General features: G+C 40.3%; 1 protein-coding gene across 3 annotated transcripts in view; it reads right to left on the bottom strand.

Annotated features, from left to right (window-relative positions):
* Positions 1-18425, bottom strand: part of raph1a (Ras association (RalGDS/AF-6) and pleckstrin homology domains 1a) — a 190952-nt gene extending 172527 nt beyond the window's left edge. For 2 of the 3 annotated variants that reach the window (XM_047601878.1, XM_047601879.1), the window contains exon 1: positions 18176-18424. The gene's annotated coding sequence lies outside the window, so the exon portion shown is untranslated. Of the gene's footprint in view, positions 1-18175 lie in introns of all 3 variants that reach the window. The other variant, XM_047601877.1, reaches the window with a different exon arrangement.
* Positions 18426-19688: the final 1263 nt, after the last annotated feature.

The following is a 19688-nucleotide window of genomic DNA, read 5'->3' as shown; positions in this document are numbered from 1 at the left end:
ACCAACCAATCATAGCGAATAATGGGCAGTGATGCGCTTTCTTACCCGCCTCCTTGTTCATGTGTGTAGCGGTAGCCGCATGATGATCAGTTAGGGGTGGGCAATATGGCAAAAATATCATATCACAATTTTTAAAAAATAAAATCACGATTTTGATTTTATGGCGATCTTAAATTGAAAAATGAAAAACAGAACAACAATTTAGTCCAAAGAACCTTTCTTAAAAGATTTTAAGTAGTCACAGTTTTGCCTGCATGTGCAAACTATCAGGTTAACAACAACAACATTCTAATAAAGCGCACTCTTCTACCGTCTTGAACGGTACCATATCTTTTGCAAGATAAAAGGTAACTGGTTCTATTACCTCTGTCCATCGCTTGCTTGACTTGTCATACGGAGTGCCTCGGTTAAATGCCTGTGTTAATGTTGACTGTTTTGGTCTTAGGCTAGCTGCTGCCTCCGCCTGCGGTGGTGCAGGATGATGAATATGTCAGTTTAAATGAGTCCACGCCACCCACTCACTAACTACTAGTCAGTTACTATCACCTCCCTCGAGGCACAGGCCGAGGAGGAGTGGCAGCAATCTTCCACTCTGATTTATGTATTAATCCTAGACCTAAGCAAAGCTTTATTTCGTTTGAAAGCCTCGCTCTTAGTCTTGCGCATCCAGACTGGAAAACACAAAAAACAATTCTCTTTGTTGTGGTGTATTGCCCACCTGCTACCTTACTCAGAATTTTGAGCTGAATTCTCCGGGTTTCTATGTGATTTAGTGCTTAGTACAGATAAAGTCATTATAGTAGGTGACTTTAACATCCATGTTGATGTTGGTAGTGACAGTCTTAGGCCATCATTTATGTCATTATTAGACTCAATTGGCTTTTCTCAGAATGTAAATGGTTCAACTCACTGTTTCCATCACACCCTAGATCTTGTACTACCATATGGCATAGAAACTGTAGGTCTGACAATATATTCTCATTTTGTCTGATCTTTATATCTATCCTTATCCTTATAACATTTGAATTTACTATAAGAGATTAAACTGAAATTGGAAAGACATTTTGTTATGGTAGACACTCATCTGTTAATGCTGTAACTAGATATAAGGAATTAATTCCTTCAGTATTTACCTCAGTGCCTTATGTCAGTGATGTGGATGGCAGCAACCACAATCTAACTCCATCACAAATAGATTATTTTGTTGACAGCATGACAGCATCACTTAGTACAACTCTAAATCTAGTTGCTCCTCTTAAAAAGAAGGTGTTAAATCGGAGGAGGGTAGCTCCATGGTATAATTCACAGTTGCGTAGTTCAAAGCAGGCAGTTCGAAAGCTGGAAAGAATTTGGCATTCCACTAGTTCTGAAGAAGCTCACATAGCCTGGAAAAATAGTTCAACAACTTCAAAAACTCTCCATAAGATTACAACAGCATATTATTCTTCATTAATAGAAGAAAACAAGAACAACCCCAGATTTCTTTTCAGCACTGTAGCCAGGCTGACAAAGAGTCACAGCTCTGTTGAGCCATGTATTCCTTCAGCAGTAATGACTTCATGAGCTTCTTCTCTGATAACATTGTTGGCATTAGAGATAAAATTCAAAGCACCCTTCCATCTGTCAAAGATGTAAGTACAGTGGCATTAGAAACCTCTGTAGGACCTACTTGGATTCTTTCTCTTTAATTGATCTTCCTGAGCTCACTTCAGTTATTAGGGCATCTAAACCATCAACTTGTCTTCTAGACCCCATCCTGACTAAATTGCTCAAGGAGGTTTTTCCATTAATTAATACCTCCATATTAAATCAGATAAACTTATCTTTATTAACAGGATATGTGCCCCAGTCTTTTAAAACTGCTGTAATTAAAACATTACTTAAAAAACCCACTCGACCCAGATGTTCTAGCCAACTATACACCAGTTTCCAACCTTCCTTTTATTTCAAAAATTTTAGAAAGGGTTGTTGCCAATCAGTTGGTTGATCATTTAAACAGGAATGGTTTGTTAGATGAATTTCAGTCAGGTTTTAGAGCTCATCACAGAAACGACTCTGATAAAGTTACCAACGATCTCCTCATGGCTTCTGACAATGGACTTGTCTCTATACTTGTCCTGCTAGATCTTAGTGCTGCATCTGACACTACTGATCACAGTATTCTACTACAGAGAGTTGAAAGTAACCATATTATTCACATTATACATGCTTCCCTTAGGCAATATTATTGGAAAGCATGGCATAAACTTCCATTGCTACGCAGATGATACCCAACTATACCTATCCATGAAACCAGATGAAACTAATCAATTAAACTCCAAGCTTGCCTTAAAGACATAAAGGCTTGGATGACATGTAATTTTCTGCTTTTAAACTCAGACAAAACTGAAGTTATCGTATTTGGCTCTAAACATGTCAGAGATTCATTATCTAATCACCTAGTTTCACCTTGGCGTCCAGTACTCCTGTGAAAAACCTTGGTGTTATATTTGACCAGGAGATGTCCTTTAATTCTCACATAAATCGGGTGAACAGGACGGCTTTCTTTCACCTTCGTAATATCGTCAAAATTAGGAACATCCTTTCTCAGAGTGATGCGGAAAAACTAGTTTGTGCATTTGTGTCTTCCAGGCTTATTGTAACTCATTACTGTCTGGCTGTCCAAATAGCTCTTTAAAAAGCCTCAAATTCATTCAAAACACTGCAGCAAGAGCACTGATAGGAATTAGCAAGAGAGATCATATTACTCCAGTTTTAGCTCTCTTCATTGGCTCCCTTTAAAATCTTTCTAGAATCAAATCTGAAAGACCTCATAGAACCATGTTGTCCCAACAGATCACTACGATCTCAAAGTGCAGGTCTACTTGTGGTTCTTAGGGTTTCTAAAAGTACAATGGGAGGTAGAGCCTTCAGCTATCAGGCTCCTCTCCTGTGGAACCAGCTCCCAGTTTGGATTCGGGAGGCAGACACCATCTCTGCTTTTAAGGTCAGGCTTAAGACTTTCCTTTTTGACAAAGCTTATAGTTAGGGCTGGACTTAACCAACCTTTCGCTATGCTGCTATAGGCCTAGGCTGCTGGGGGACGATGCAAGGAGGACAAGTCCTCTACTCTCTCTTCTCTGGCTCCTGTCCTCTAATATCTTATAATTTATTTTCCATCTCTTATAATTAATTGTCTATTACTAACCACTGTGTCTCACTCTCTCCTGCCCTTGAGTCCTGTTGTGCTCACAGACTGTCACATAAGATCATCAGCTGCGTGTTGTATTATTAGATTCTATGTGTTTCCTTCAGCTTGATATATGTATCTATGACAGAAGTTTATCTGTTTCTCCTGTTCTTCTTTTCTCTCTATCTTGTCTGTTTCTATCCGACTGGCCTTCGGCAGATGGGTCCCTCCATATGAGCTGGGTTCTGGTTTCTTCCTGTTAAAAGGGAGTTTTTCCTTGCCACTGCCGCCCTCAGGCTTGCTCTGGAGGGTGCAGACCGGTTTTTGTAAAACTTCTTGAGACAATTTGTATTGTTATTGGCGCTATATAAATAAAAATGAATTGAATTGAATTGAATATATATGTACAACAGACTTTATTATTTGAACACTGTAGTTTATTGTGCAGATGACCAGTGCAATGTGTGTTATGATATAAAAACATGGCATGAAATCCTTGGCCACTGTAATTATGATGATATTATAAGGTTACAAAGTGTGGTTGAAGGAATTGAAATCAAAGGAAAAACTGACAAATCTGTCTTGTATTATTATGTATGCACTAAAGGTAAATTTGTTCAAACCAGGAACAGGGAGCCCGATGCTAGAGCCAGATCAGTCTTAGAAATGGTTCATACTGATCTAGCAGGGCCAATAGATCCAGAGTCCATAGATGGTCATAAATATGCTGTGTCATTCATTGACGATTATACCAGTGCTGTTTTTGTGTATTTTCTAAAGCATAAGAGTGATTTAATGCAAGCCATTATGACAAGGTTAAACTGTCTAACAGTGCTTTAGAGTTCATGGGGAAAACTATCAGGCATTGCTCAGCAAAAATGGCATTAAACATGAAAGGTTTGCTCCATACTCACCACATCAGAATGGTATCGCAGAGTGAAACAGTTGCACTTTATTTGACATGGTGAGATGTATGATAATAAAAAGCCAGTTACCAAGAGAGCTATGGACCTATCCAGTGCAGACTGCATTTATGGTGAGAAACAGGTGTTTTAACAACCGCACAAAGCAGACACAGAGGAAAACAACCAAACCTGGCAGGGATGCAAAAGTTTGGGGCAGTGTGTTTCGCCTACAGACAAGACAAACGAAAACTAGACCCAAAATACACCCAAGGGATTTTTCTTGGGTATGATAAAAATAGCCCAGCCTATTTAGTATACTGTGGTACAGTGGTAAAGTGCAAAAACACAGTCTAGTTAAATGTGTGACCCCAACCATTGCAGAGCACCAGACACAGACAGAAATGCCTGCTGATGATGACTTTGAGGTACTGAAGCAGGTCGACAGGATCAGACTAAAACTCCCCCTCTTACCAACAGGACCGACACAGGAGCAGAAGCCAGACCCTACAGTTGGGCCTCAGGAGAGCCAGGCACAACCAATCAAACAGGAGTCCAGACGTTACCCCTGTAGAGTGAGGAGGAAACCGGACTACTTCGGTAATTGCGTAACTGAGGCAAGTGATGACCAGGTACAGATGACCATAGATTACTGTTACAGATTGGTGTCTAATGTACCCCTCACATTTAGTGAAGCTGTGACATCACCTAACTCAAGAGAATGGTCTAGTGCAGTGGATGAGGAAATGGAATCACTTAATGACAACAACACATTTAATTTGACCACTCTCCCAGAGGGTAGGAAAGCAATTGGTGGTAGATGGGTATATGCTCTCAAAAGCAATGCAGATGAGTCCAACAAATTCAAGGCACGTTATGTAGCCAAAAGATACAGTCAGAAGCAGGGTGTAGATTATGATGAGACTTTTTCGCTCACTGCTAACCTGACAAGTCTACGAATGTTAATGCAAAAAGCAGCACAAGAAAACCCGATTTTACACCAGATGGATGTCAAAACCACTTATCTACATGCACCAATAGATTTTGAGATTTGGTTGATGACCTTGTTATTGCAGACAGTGATGACAATGTGATGATGAATGTCAAAGAAATGCTCACTGCTAAGTTTAAAATGAAAGACTTAGGTAAACTGAACAACTTTCTGGGTATTGATTTTCATCAAAGTGATCACTGTTTAAAAATGTCACAGAAAAGATATATTGAGAAAAAACTTGACAGATTTGATATGCAAGATTGTAAGCCACGAGCAACACCTTGTGAGATAAAGCTTAGCTATACTGACAATGCAGAGGTAATGAGTGATCTAAGGAAATATAGAGAGACCAGATCTGAGCTATGTAGTGAGTAAACTTTCACAATATCTTTCTGAGTCAACTGTATAACAATGGGCTACTGTAAAACATACTTAAAGGGCACAAAGGAAAAGCTGCTATGTTACAAAAAGAATGTCAGTGGGCCACTCGGGTTGGAAGCATTCAGTGATGCAAACTTGGCATAACATGAAACAGAAGGACGTAGTGCTACGGGTTATTGTGTCAGCTTAAGCCAATTCGGTCCCTCAATTTCATAGAAAACCAAAAGACAAGCCACAGTAGCTCTTTCAACTTGTGAAGCTGAATACATGACATTAGCTGCAACTATACAAGAATGTATGTATTTGGTCCAACCGTTACAAGGTATTGATGAGTATCATTACAGGCAGCAAAAGGTTTATGAAGACAACCAAGGTGCCATAGCCTTAGCTAAAAATCCTGTACAAAGGCAAAGATGTAAGCATGTTGACATAAAGCATCATTTTGTAAGGTCAACTGTTAGTGATGGCAAAGAAATCCTGGACTATTGTCCAACAGAACAAACGGTGGCAGATATTATGACAAAACCACCAACAAAGTCTAAGTTGAAGAATTTTGTGGCATTTATGTTTGGATAGTAATATACAATGAGATGTTTATGTTTATGAAATGTGTGTGTGAACCGCAACATGAAGAAAGAAAATGATGTTGAGCAATATGCAATGAAATATTAATGTTTGTGAAGGCCTGTAATATACAAAGAGACCTTTGAGAGGATCATTGTATTTTTGTTTATTTTAAATGTACCAACTACCAATGAGAGAGCAAGTGGGGGTGTTGGTCTATGTGCTCTCTACTGGGTAGTGCTCTTATCTTGTAGGACACTGGAAGTGATTTTTGTTAAAAAGGATGTGTTCAATAAATCCAGGTGTACTGAATCTGTTAATTAACAGACACAACATGACCAGTGTGGTCCCTTCTTTTTTCCTCTGTCTCCCCGGTACCTTCAGTTAAATTTTACATTATTTAAACAACATGGATACACTCAAATCAAGATCTGGGTGTCCAAGGGTTTCCTCAGCAAGAAATGACTGCATCCTGATCTGCATGTGCAGGAAAAACCACCGACATCACAGCAATGGTCAAACCAACCTGGTCTTCAGGGTTGCACCCGCATTATACGTTGTCAACTTTAGATCATGGCTTAAGGTCCTGCAAGGCTGTGAAGAAGCCCCTGATCAATGAGAAACAGGTTAGCCCGGCGTCATTGGGTCAAGCACCCAAGAACTGGATAGCTGGAAGATTCTGTGGTCAGATGAGTCCAGTTTCCAGCTTTATCTTCCTCCTGCTAATGTGAGGATGTGCAGAAGGCCAGGTGAAGCATTATCTCCAGCATGTACAGTATCTACTGTCAAAAATGGAGGTGGGAGTATCATGGTTTGGGATGGATGAGTGCTGCTGGTGCATTGCACTGTCCCTGATGGCACAATGAAATTCAAATATCAAAACCCACATGCTCCCTTCTGCGCATGCACTGTTCTGTCGAGGTTGAAACTGGATGTTTCAATGTTTAAACAAGATAATGCCCCTTGCCACACATCCAGGGCCAGTAGAACATGGCTGCAGGAGTATAGTATCTGGATTTTAGAGTGGCCAGCTCAATCCCCGGACATGAGCCCCATTGAAAATCTGTGGTGGATTATTAAAAGCTCTGTTTCAAGTCACCAAATTATTTGGAAGAATTAAAAGCAGTAATTCAAGAAGAATGGGACAAGGTTACCCTGAACAGTGTGAAAGGCTTGTAAGGAACATGCCAGCCAGGATTAGAGCTCTACTGCATGCTAACGGCAGGTGTACTAAATATTAATTTGATGATGTGAAGGTTTATTAGTTCAGTTTTGAACACATTCTCTGTTTTTGTTGACTTTGATAACGACAATGTTGAGAACTGACATATTGAAACTGCCAAGAATTTAATTTTGTTAGTTTTTCAATAAACAAAATAAATATAATTTGTATTTGTTTATGTCTAATATTTCATGATAATATTTCCGATTGTGTAAAATGTTGTACTGTCCAGCTGTCTAATTTAGCATTTCTAAATGCTTCTAACAATTTGCAATGTGGATAATTAAGCACAGTTAGTCTACATTTAGTACAGTTAACCCACATGTTGCACAGTTAGCACACTTAACCCACATTTAGCACAGTTAGTGTACGGTTAGCACAAGTAGCACACGGTTAGAACAGTTAGCCTGTGTGTGAGAGAGTAATACATGTGTGTGCATCCTAAACTCTGTGTGTATCTGTAAACGTAATAACATAAAGTTACCTGTGTGTTTGTGTGTGTATGTGTGTGGCGTGCATGCTCATGCACATATATGTGTGTGTAACTGTAATAACATAAAGTTACCTGTGTTTGTGTATGCATGTGTGTGGTGCGCTTGCGCGCATGTATGTGTACCTGTAATTACAAAGTTACCTGTGTGGGGGGGAGGAGTGTGTGTTGTTGTAACATAAATGTATGGGAGACAGGGACCAGCAGTATTAATAGCTACATTATAGAGACAATAGAGACATTAGGAGTCCCTGATTAATGAATTGGTGTCAGCTGTGGCTCAGGCCTGCGGGTTGCCAGGGCAACTCAAGGTGGTTGTCAATGACGACAGAACCGCGCTGAGCCGGGACACAGAGAAGAGGTGGATTTTGTCCCTCTTCGCTGGTATCACATTTGGGCTTACTGTGACCAAATGGTAGCTCCTACCAGAAAAACATGCAGATCATGGGCGTCATAAGACCTTCCTGAAGACTTTGATATGTGTTTTGTATTTCAAGAGTAATTATTTTGGATACATATGCGGGTTAAAAACAGGGGTCCCTTCTGCTTCTCTGACAAAATCTTTGCATTACAGTCAATGAAGAAGAGACATGGACTTGACGCGAACAGAAGCACCCAGTTTAAATTCTGTACGTCTCACTGCTTTGCCGAGCACATTGTGAGAGACAGAACAAGTTTGTCTACAACGGTGGAAAAATCATGTGTCTAGTGTGTAAATTGTGGCTGGGACAAGCGTGGAAATAGAAAATTTTCAAGCAATTTCACACACGTGCCTTCACTCTAAGTGATGAGGTGGCGCACTCTAGAAGGAACTTCTACAAAAAATTTCATGGTCATTGATCAGTGATTGATCAAAAACTATAAGACCTATCAAAACATGGATTAATACACCAATACACAAGGCCTGTGTCTACATTTTAAAGTTTAAATGAAGTCTCTAGGTGAAAGTATGTCTGAGCAGTGGACCTGAAAATCTTTTTCGGGGGGGGTTTTCCACCTGTCCCCTGGGACATTTTTTGCAGTTTTTCACAACTTGCGTCACAATAAATTCGTAATTCGTGAAGAAAAGTAATAGCACACCGATCCTGATCAAACCGCAACTTTAGATATATATATAATATCAAACGATAGTTAAGGGATGAAAAAAGGAGGGAAGAAGGAAGAAACATGCGGCATAACAATAAAGCCTCGGGTGTTGCCCCGTGGTCCTAATAAACAATAAATCAACAATCCCATTGACAGAAATACCACACATACCATGCCCTTCCATATACAGGGAACAATTTCCTCCTCACATGGAAAAGAAAACATGCCGTTTTTCTATACCTTTAATTTTACTGCATTAAGGGCTACTTTCCATTATTTATTTATTTTTTTGTGACACTGTCACACGTTGTTATTGTTAAATGCGGGGATTTTCTGAAGAAGATTGCTGAAGTCATCTGTCGTTTCATTAATTCATTAATTCATTTGTTTCTATTTTATACCAAGAATGAGCCGTGGGTCAACGTGGGGCACAGAAGAGACGCACTGCCTCTTCGATATATGGTCAGAGGAGAGCATATATCAGCTGCTTGAAAGACAAAAACGCATGTCTACGGCCAAATTACCAAGAGAATGTACAAGGAGGGCTTCACCTGGACTCCAATACAGTGTCAGCTTAAGTGAAAAAACTTTGCCAAAGATCCCGCCAATAATTTTTATCCAGTCATTGTGGGGCTACGGGACACACATGGGTTTGTTTACAATGCTGGTCCGCTTGTCAAAAAATGCAATGTGAATACAAACCGAAACAAGTTTTTTATTTCTAAAGGTCCGCATCAAGGCAAATAAACTATAGGACTTTCCTGGTGTGAATACGCCCTTAGTATTCATTGCCAGAGAAAACCATGATCAAAACCATTTCCTCCAGCTACAGATGAGTATATGTTCATTAACAGATACTAGTTTTAGTTTCTGCTGGATATTTATTTTTTGTACCTAAAAGAGTGGCTGTATGTCCCCAGTAGCTCCGTGATGTTTACCCTTTTAGGTTATTCTTAGTGTGTGTTAATGACTGTTTTTTGCCTGGCATGTTCTTCCGTGCCTTAAACCAGTCAAAATTGGTCGTTTTTGTCTTTTTGTGCTGTTTTTGTTTTGTTTTTTTCCAGACTTTTTGCATTTGGCTGTCAAGTTTGGGGGAGTGGCCGTTGTGTCCAGTGGTGTGTTCCTGAGATCAGCTGCTAGAGCTGTCTGTGTCCTCCGAGCTGCTGGAGTGAGGCCTGAGATTCCCGCTGAACTTCAGAAGAAGGGATGGGGATGCCAGGGTGGAGTTGGAGACGGCGGAGTGGAGAGGGGAGAGGTGAAGAGGAGAGGGAAGTTCGGGTCAGCGATGCCATCTGTATTCATGGGGAACACGAAGTCTTTGGCAGCAGAATGGATGGACCATGTGCTCATTTTATTTAATCTTTCTTGTTGTTTTTAAGAGTGTTTACTTTTATGTGCAACAAAGCTACAGTGACAAAGTAATTTTCCTTGTGAATCACTGAAGTCTGTCTAAGTCTTAGATGTTAAATTCAACATCTCCCATAACCCAACTACTGCAGATGCCCTTGCATCTTTTGAATATCCTTTACTTGGGTGGAGCTTTTAAGCCTCATTAAAAAGTTCCTTAAAAATCTGGTTATCGAAAAAATGACCTTGGCGTTATTAGTATCACACTCCGTGACAACTTACCCTATCAACTAACTAAGCTATCCTAAGCTTATCTCCGTGGTGAGATAGAGTTAGGGTTACTCACAAGACAAACCCAGAGGTCTTCAAGACAACTTATTTCACACCCCACCAACCAACTAGTTATACTAAATATTTAGTCATTAACAGACTCTGGTCTCATGTCACAGATGTTCCTGAGAAAAACATAAACTGCCCACCAGTCTCATACTTATAACTTGTAATTCAAGTAAACTGGTATGTACTTAATTTGTCCTTCAGACTCTTGGCATGGCATGATTTTGTGGTGATTTTGTCTATTGAATTTCAATTATTTAGCAGCCATTCAATTACTGAAAGTGGGAAAGAAGGAGAATGTTTAAAATCTGCATTGTGTGTTTGGAAAAGAACCACATGACCTTAAAATGTTCACTCCTCTGGGTGTTCGACCTCTTGCAGCCAGTGATAAATTGCAGCAGGGAGGCCGATGTAGACGTTAAGTGTCGTATTTAGTCTGATGTTTACAAGGTGACTGCAGAGGTGCCAGAGGAAGAGCTGGAGGCCAACAGTCCCCAGCATCAGACGTGCTGATTCCCACCACAGATGTTATGAGGGCTGCAGCCGATCATGGGAAGTGATATTAGCAGATGCCAATCCCTGGTCATAGGATCTGTCTAAGGCGGATTCAAAAGAACCTTAAGTTGAAAATGAAAGAGTGGAGAAGGAGGTTCAGGTCAGCGGTGCCATCTGTACTTATGGGGAACATGAGGTCTTTGGCAGCAAAATGGTTGGATGGTGTGCACTTGATGGGACCAAGAGGGAGTGTGTTGTGAGAAGTGCTTTGTGTTTTGAAGACATCTGGGTGCATACGGACCACAGTGTGTCTGTGACTCAACAGGGGGACGGAGACAGGCTCCTGGGTGTTGGAGTTTACATCCCTCCCTCCGGACAAGGACAAGGAGACAACATGCGACATGATATATTCCAGCATATTGTTATGCCACTGGCCAAACAACCGGATCCCCTTGGACACGGTTTTGCCAACTACTTTTGTATATTTATTAATAATGCTAATTTTGTACATATGTCGATTACACTGTTTATTTTATTTTATAAGATAATACTTATATATATATATTTTAATCTAATCTTATTCTATTTTCATCGCTCTTTTTACTTGGGGTTTTTAAGACTGTTACTACATCTATGAATGACCATAACTTTGACCTAATGATAGTATTGATCGCAAAGTTCAGATTTATTCAGTGCAATCAGGAAAGATGTTGTCTACTATATAATTAGCAGGAGTCAGACTTAACTATAATGTCGAATGAAGCTATTATTGATCTACTAAATGTTGCTAACACCCACTTAGAGCAGAATGTTGATGGAAATCTACCTGGTTTAGTTTTAGGGGTTGACGTGATCCAAAACAAGCTGCAGTGAAGCAATGCTGCCATAAGCATCAATCTCCTCTACAGAGTCTCTGACCTCCAACCGCGACTCAATAGTCTGAAGCTGCAGTCTCACAGTCCTGTTCAAGATCAATTTGAATCAGAAAATCTATTTTTATTTCAATCCAACCCTAATTATTTTTGTGAAAAATATCTTTCATAACTAAGTAAAACTGTTTACAAATGGAAATGAAACGAAGTTGAGTTGAGTTGAATCGAAATACTTCATAAAATCATAAGTGAGCATCCCTTGTGTCTGTTTAAAGAACTCCCATAATACTCCCATGATCCTATCTGACTCAGTTTGTTTTCAGTCATTTTCTGCAGCCTGAAGGTAAAACATTTAATGCATCACAGCAGTTTAAATCTAAAAACACAATCAATCTGATCAGGCCTAACTGACAGCAGCTCAAACAGCATCAAGGTGAGGAAAATAAGAAACAGAAAATGCAAAGACAATTTCAGAGCAGATTTTCTGGACAGAAGGTCAGCCTTCAGCTGAAGTAGGGCAGCAGGGATTTTTATAGCTCCTTTCTGCGGTGCTGTGCATTTGAACTGACAGATCTGCAAACATATTATGAGCCTGACAGTAGCTGGTCATCTCTGTCACAGCTCTCTCAGTTTTCAGTTAAGCCTCCGTTGCATTAGCACATATTCAACCACACACAGCTAACATCATTACTATCTGCTGCCTCTATCCAGTTTGATTCATTCACACGAGTCTGAAATGATGACTTCTCCTTCTTCCTCTAATAATCGGAACCAGACTGCTGGATGAGACTTTTACTTATCATTTCCTGAAACATGGAGGTAAAAAACAACCAGATAACGACCAGTTGCTAAAACAAGTATTTCACCTCTTACACTCTTCTTATTATTGTCCTAAATCTTCTTTTAAAAACAAAACACTTGACCTTTACCTTACCTCTTATATTTCTATAAGATACTTGTGCTATCACCTTCTCCTTCTTCTTTTCCTCCTTACCAACATCGGAAACCTAGAGTCATGTTAATCCATTTTTACAATCCCATGTAGTCTCGAGTCATCGGCAGTGTGAATGGGGTGCCACCATATTTATTCCCAGGTCAAATGACCCTCCAAGTTAGCCGGGCTCAGCTCGGCAGCAGTGTGAAATGCATCCCGCATAATCCCACTATGACGTTCATGTACCTGCCTGATGTGTTGTGATTTTGTCACTGGGCAGTTTGTCAATCATAAGTTTGTATGTAAGGTTTGTCTGCCGCACAGAAATTAAAATTAATAAATAAATAAATGATAAAGGCATGGATAAAGACATCCAGGATAAATGAGCAATCCCGGCTTGAGTAAGTCTTGTCGGTGCTTTCCTGGTGTCATTCTCTCCTCTCTGCCTCCCCATTTCCTGTCTCTCTTCACTGTGCTTTCCATTAAAGAAATAAAAATCTAAAATAAATAAATAAATAAATAATACATGGTTTAGTCAAGCCAGGTGTGGATTGTTAGGATAAGTGGGTGTTCATGTTATTCTATTGAGACTGTCTGTGAATCTGCAGCAATGCATTGAAAATCTAATCAACTGCAATGATACACATAATGATCGAACCTCTAACAGCACTTCGACAAGCAGCCTTTATTAGTATTGGAATCAGCCTGACAGTAATAAGACCAAATGAATGAATAGAAAGATTGTTGAAGAGTTAAAATGATGTAGAACCATTTAAATACAACAGTGAAATAGGGGTGGGTGATATGGCAAAAATATCATATGACCATTTTTTAAAAAACAAAATCACGATTTCGATTTTATCATGATCTTAAATTAAAAAATGAATAAAAAAAAAACTATTCAGTCCAAAGAACGATTTTAAACGATTTTATTTTAAATAGTTGCAGTTTTGCCTGCACGTGCAAACAGTCAAGTTTAAGAGATGTAGCATGGCAGTGTCTGTGTCAGTGTGGCAGTGGCTGGGCAGCTCTTTCCGCGGGTCAACTACTTTAAGCAGGCGTCTGAACCCCTCATTTTCTACCGTCTTGAAAGGTACCATATCTTTTGCAAGATAAAAGGTAACTGGTTCTATTACCTCTGTCCATCGCTTGCTTGACTTGTCATACAGAGTACCTTTGTTAAATGGCTATGTTAATGCTGACTGTTTTGGTCTTACACTAGCTGCTGCCTCCTCCTGCGGAGCCGATGCCACCGGGCCCCTCGCTTCCTCTTTAAATGATTGAGCAGGTTTGTCGTGTTGCCACCCGGCATGCAAACCTGTTGTGTGCAAACTTTTTTTAGTGAGCAACTCTGTTTCGCTTTCAGCCATGGCTCTCCATGCGGCTACCGCTACACACATAAACAAGCGTGTCACTGCCCATAATTTGCTATGATTGGTCAGTCAGGTTAACGACGTAATACGTCTGGTGCGTCGGCAGCATAGAAATGCAATTTATTGAATGTGCCCTAGACGATCCCACGATCTCTGCAGTTTGACAGATCATCTTCATGTTGTAATCGTTCACGATTTAATATCGTCATATTGCCCACCCCTACAGTCACTTTCTTTGCTTCTTATTTTTAGAAGACAATTAGAACCAAGTTATCTCTTGTCAGTTTCATTCTCTTTCCTATGTATTTTTTTTTTTTTTTCATGTGCATTGTATTGTACTGTCTGATTGAAGCTTTCAATGTTGGTGTCATGTAAGTAAGGAAAAGATTCCAGACAAACCTCGGTTCTTCTTATTCTTGCACAAATTTTTTTTTCTATTAATACTTTTTTTTTACTCTTTAATCTGTGCTAATAAATAATACTAAAACTGAAAGTCAACCAGCAAATGAAATGACTGTATTAATAATACTTGGATGCAGGATGACGGAAATCATCTAACGTGTAGAGTGACCCTGGAGATGGAAAACACATTAATTTCTCACAGTGTTGACAGCAGATCCAACACAAGATTGAGCTTTTCCTGGCTGTTAACCTGGTCTGGAGCACACTAGCTGCAGAGGCTAAATCACCATGGTTACTTGTCCAGGACAAAGTTAACATGCTTTTGTGCAACCGACTTGAGGCTAAATTCATCCAGGATAACCGACATACCCAGGATTAATCCCTTATCCTGGTTTTGTGCAATACCCCTCAGGTTTGCAAGAGCTGCTCACTCACATCTCAAAACAGAGCAAAGTTTTGGTCTACTCCCATAAGATCACTCTTCCTGTTGATCTCTCCAAGACCAATCTCTGAAGGGCAGAGTTTTTTTTTTCAAACAAATCAAATGTGTAGCTACACGATCTTTAATGGAAGCGCATTCCTGAATTAGCCCTTCGTCATGCTTGGTAAATCCCACTGATTGGAGTATCCTGTTGTGAATTGCGCATATGTTACTGTGTTTATATAAACTCAGTAAAAAAGGTGTGCCATATCCGCGTGCTCCGCTGAGTTGTATATTTTGCAAAAGGGCCAAAATTATAAACACACAAAACAACAATGTTAACAATTAACTCGCTGACATCCATGCTGTCCATTGTTTCCTCTTCAATGTTCTGGCGCACTTAAATGTGTAATGATGACGTTGTCAATGCAATGACGTATGAGAGGGAGGAAAAAAACAGGCATGCAGCCCTTACAACAGGAGGTCAGATCAGTGACTGCTGACAATCTGAAAGCCCACCAGGGCAGATCAATCCTGGTCAGAATATCTCATGGCAACCCTGCTATTTTCAGTGTAAAAGCAGTATTAGTCACGTTCTCCTACTGAACCATTCTGGACTGGGGATACTTCTTTTCATTCTTCTTCTACTGTTTTTATTATTATAACCTTTATTTAACCAGGTTTGTCCCACTGAGATCCAAGATCTCTTTTTCAAGAGAGACCTAGCCAAGAATGGCAGCACAAAAAGTTTCAACACATAATTACATTGATCCAATACATGTATATACAAATAACAATGAATTTTCAAAAAAGGTTAAGATTTTGCAAGAGCAGTCAAACATTTGGACTCAAATAAAACATTTACACTCGTGAAGCCTGGGCGTAATGGAATTTATCATGGATTTGAATTCAGAGATACCAGACTTTGGAGTTTGAGCTCTGATTGCAAGATGTTCTATGTATTCGGAGCAGAAAATCTAAAAGCTTTCTTCCCCATTTCTGTTTGGACCTTAGGAAAAGTAAAATGATAAAAGTCCTGGGAGAGACTGTAGGCCCTATTATTCAAAATTAGAAGGGATGATAAATAAGATCATATGAAGAATAGCCTTATAAATCAACTTGTACCAAAGGCTGAGCCGGCACACATATCAAGGTGGGCAATTTTCTTTACTATATAAAACACAATGATGAGTTAGAGTTCCACAGTTTGTAATAAACCTCAAAACACCATGATACACACTATCCAGCATAAAGAGGCATTGAGCAGAGGCATTCATATATAACACATTACCATAATCAATAATTGGAAGAAAGGTTGACTGCACTAGTCTCTGTTTCATCCTAAAAGAAAAACAAGACTTATTTCTAAAATAAAATCCAAGTAAAAGCTTCTGCTTCTTTACAGTATACTGAATATGTGCAGTAAAAGACAAGTGGTCATCAATCAAGAACTCCAGATATTTAAAAGTAGATACAAGTTAAATTTGTTGATCATTTCTGGTGACAATGACGGACTGACTTGATCTTGCTGATTTAGAATTAGTGAAAAACATAAGTTTTGTTTTATCTGCATTTAGAACAAGTTGCAGTTGGCAGAGTTGTTCTTGCACTCAATTAAATGCATTTGGCAGATATGCAAACACTTCTGCAGGTGTGGGTGCAGAGCAATATATGACTGTGTCATCAGCATAAAAATGAAAGGCTGCATTTGAGATATTCATTCAAATATTATTTATATACAAAGTAAATAACAAAGGGCCTAGTACTGAAACTTGGGGCACCCCCTTGTGGAGAAACGTTATCTCAGAAGAGACACCTTCTAACTGTACAGCCTGGCTTCTGTCTTTAAGATAGGTTGCAAACCATCAAACTGCATGTACGGAAAACCCAGCTGCTGCAAGACGTTCAATCAAAATGTCATGGTCCACGGTATCAAAGGCCTTAGAAAAGTCTACAAAAAGGGAAAGACAACACTGTTTATTTTCTAAGGCTTCAGTTATGTCATTTATAACCTTCAAGACTGCAGTGGTAGTACTATGTTTTTTGCGAAATCCTGACTGAGAAATCGATAGGATAGAATTACTAGCCAGGTATTCTTTTACTTGTTCACTGACAAGGAATTCAACTACCTTAGCCAGAACAGACAGTTTAGAAATAGGCCTATAATTGTTGAAAATAGTTGGATCGCCTCCTTTCAAATGGGGGATAACAAATGCATATTTCCTGACTTTTGGAACTGCATTGGTCAATAAACTAAGATTGAAAATGTAACACAATGGAACAGCTACAATTTCAGACAGACAAACATCCACATTCAACTAGTTACTAACTGCTGTCTGACTGACTTCATTTTACACAACATACATGGTTAGAAACATGGCTCTGGTTCTTCTTAGGTGTTGAGTAGTGTTGACACTAGCCAACCACCATTAAAACAGAAGATGAAAACGTTTAGATGCAACAGGGACGTGGTTTTATTTACAAAAGATCAGACTGATTTGATTCGATGATTTTAAAAAATGCCTGAATGTGACCCGATTACACATGGAGACATCTATAGGTCAACAGCAGGAGGACAGACAGGCAGGTCAGCCTAGATGTCTGATGATTTTACATGACTTTAAGCAGGATATTTACCCTGAGCAGCCTGCTTCCTTATTATAGGAGATTGATTAGATATATGTATCAATAGAGGCATTAATTTTGAAATTAAGGAAACAATCATTTTAAAATTTAAATTAAACTGTGCCAGTTGCCGCTGCTGGTGGCGGCGGCGGGGAGCTATTAACATTAGATGGAAGCCACGCCTTGACTGCTCCGCACGCCCGGCCTCCAGAGCTGATGAATCCCGGCAGTAGAGGTGCTGTCAGCCTGGTCTGTCTGCAGCTCATCCAGGCCGGGAGAGTGAACCCTGTAGCACAACTGGAATCGAACTGAATCCAACCGAACCGCACACATGCACAGTGGAAAATCGGCCCCGATGTGTGAGTGTGTGCAAGCGTCACTAAATGCGTTCCAGCCTCCCCCCCCCCCCCCCCCCCCCCCCCACACACACACACACACACACACACACAGCTCCTTTCTCTACAGACACGATCTCGCTCAGACCGGATCATTAATTACTTGGCTTCTGTTGCAGTGGATGTAAATTAAGGGATGCGTCCAAAAAAAGAAACGGGCTACTTACTGTGCGGATCCAGGGAGAGTTTCTAGGAGGAAAAACCGCAGCCAACCGCGGGAAGACTGAGCAAACGAGTCAGAAGGGTTTGAAAGACAACGAACGAGGCTTCGCCGGGGTCTCCTCCGCTTAAGTCCCAGTTTTCACCGACTGCCTTTTCTCTGATTTCCACGGTTTCACTGGTTCCTTTCGCTGCCACACTGAATCCCAATGCCGCTACGTTGCAGTCACATTGAGGCAGGCAGGGGGAACAGTTTCCGGGCGGGACTTTCACAATATAATGCTCTTAAAGCTACAGGGAACAAATTAAAAACAAAGAAAATATACATATATATATACAGTGGGGGAAATAAGTATTTGATCCCCTGCTGAATTTGTAAGTTTGCCCACTTCCATAGAAATGATCAGACTCTGGTTTTTATGGTTGTTTACTGGTTATGGGTATAGACAGAATATCAATCGAAAATGCATAAAAAACACACAATCTAAAAGTTATAAATTGTTATGTATTTTATTAAGGGAAATACGTATTTGATCCCCAACAATTCACTTAGAATTCAGGCTCCTACAGATTGGCTGGTGCGCATGTGGCACACAGCTGTGCTCAGTCAACTAATTACCAATACTCCTGATCTTAACTCGTCATGTATATAAAGCACACCTGCTCTAAGAATCAGTTTCTTACATTCCAACTTCTACAGCACCATGGGCAAGACCAAAGAGCTGTCAAAAGATGTCAGGGACAAGATTGTAGACCTGCACAAGGCTGGTATAGGTTACAAAACCATCAGCAAAAGGCTTGGTGAGAAGGTGACAACTATTGGTGCCATTATTCGCAAGTGGAAGACCCATAAAAGGACCATCAACTGTCCTCGGTCTGGAGCTCCCCGCAAAATCTCGCCTCATGGAGTGAGGATGATGATGAGAAAGGTGAGGGAGCAGCCTAAAACAACACGGCAGGAGCTTGTTAATGATCTGGAAGCAGTTGGGACCTCCGTCACCAAGAAAACAGTTGGCAACACACTGCGCCGTTATGGATTGAACTCTTGCAGTGCCCGCAAGGTCCCCCTGCTCAAGAAGGCACATGTACAGGCCCGCCTTAAGTTTGCCAGTGAACATCTAAATGACTCAGAGAAGGCTTGGGAGAAAGTGCTGTGGTCTGATGAAACCAAAGTTGAGCTATTTGGCATTAACTCGACCCGCCGTGTTTGGAGGATGAAAAAACGTGAGTATGACCCAAAGAACACCATACCCACGGTTAAGCATGGAGGTGGAAACATCATGTTTTGGGGCTGTTTTTCAGCAAGGGTACAGGGCAACTTCACCGCATTATGGGGCCAATGAATGCAGCCATGTACTGTAACATCTTGGACAAAAACCTTCTTTCCTCAGCAAGAACACTGAAGATGCCTCGTGGTTGGGTTTTCCAACATGACAATGACCCAAAACATACTGCCAGGACAACAAAGGAGTGGCTCAAGAAGAAGCATATTAAGGTCATGGAGTGGCCTAGTCAGTCTCC

Source organism: Mugil cephalus, chromosome 12 (assembly GCF_022458985.1).
Source record: "Mugil cephalus isolate CIBA_MC_2020 chromosome 12, CIBA_Mcephalus_1.1, whole genome shotgun sequence".
NCBI lineage: Eukaryota > Metazoa > Chordata > Actinopteri > Mugiliformes > Mugilidae > Mugil > Mugil cephalus.
This window is presented reverse-complemented; position numbering and strand designations above follow the sequence as displayed.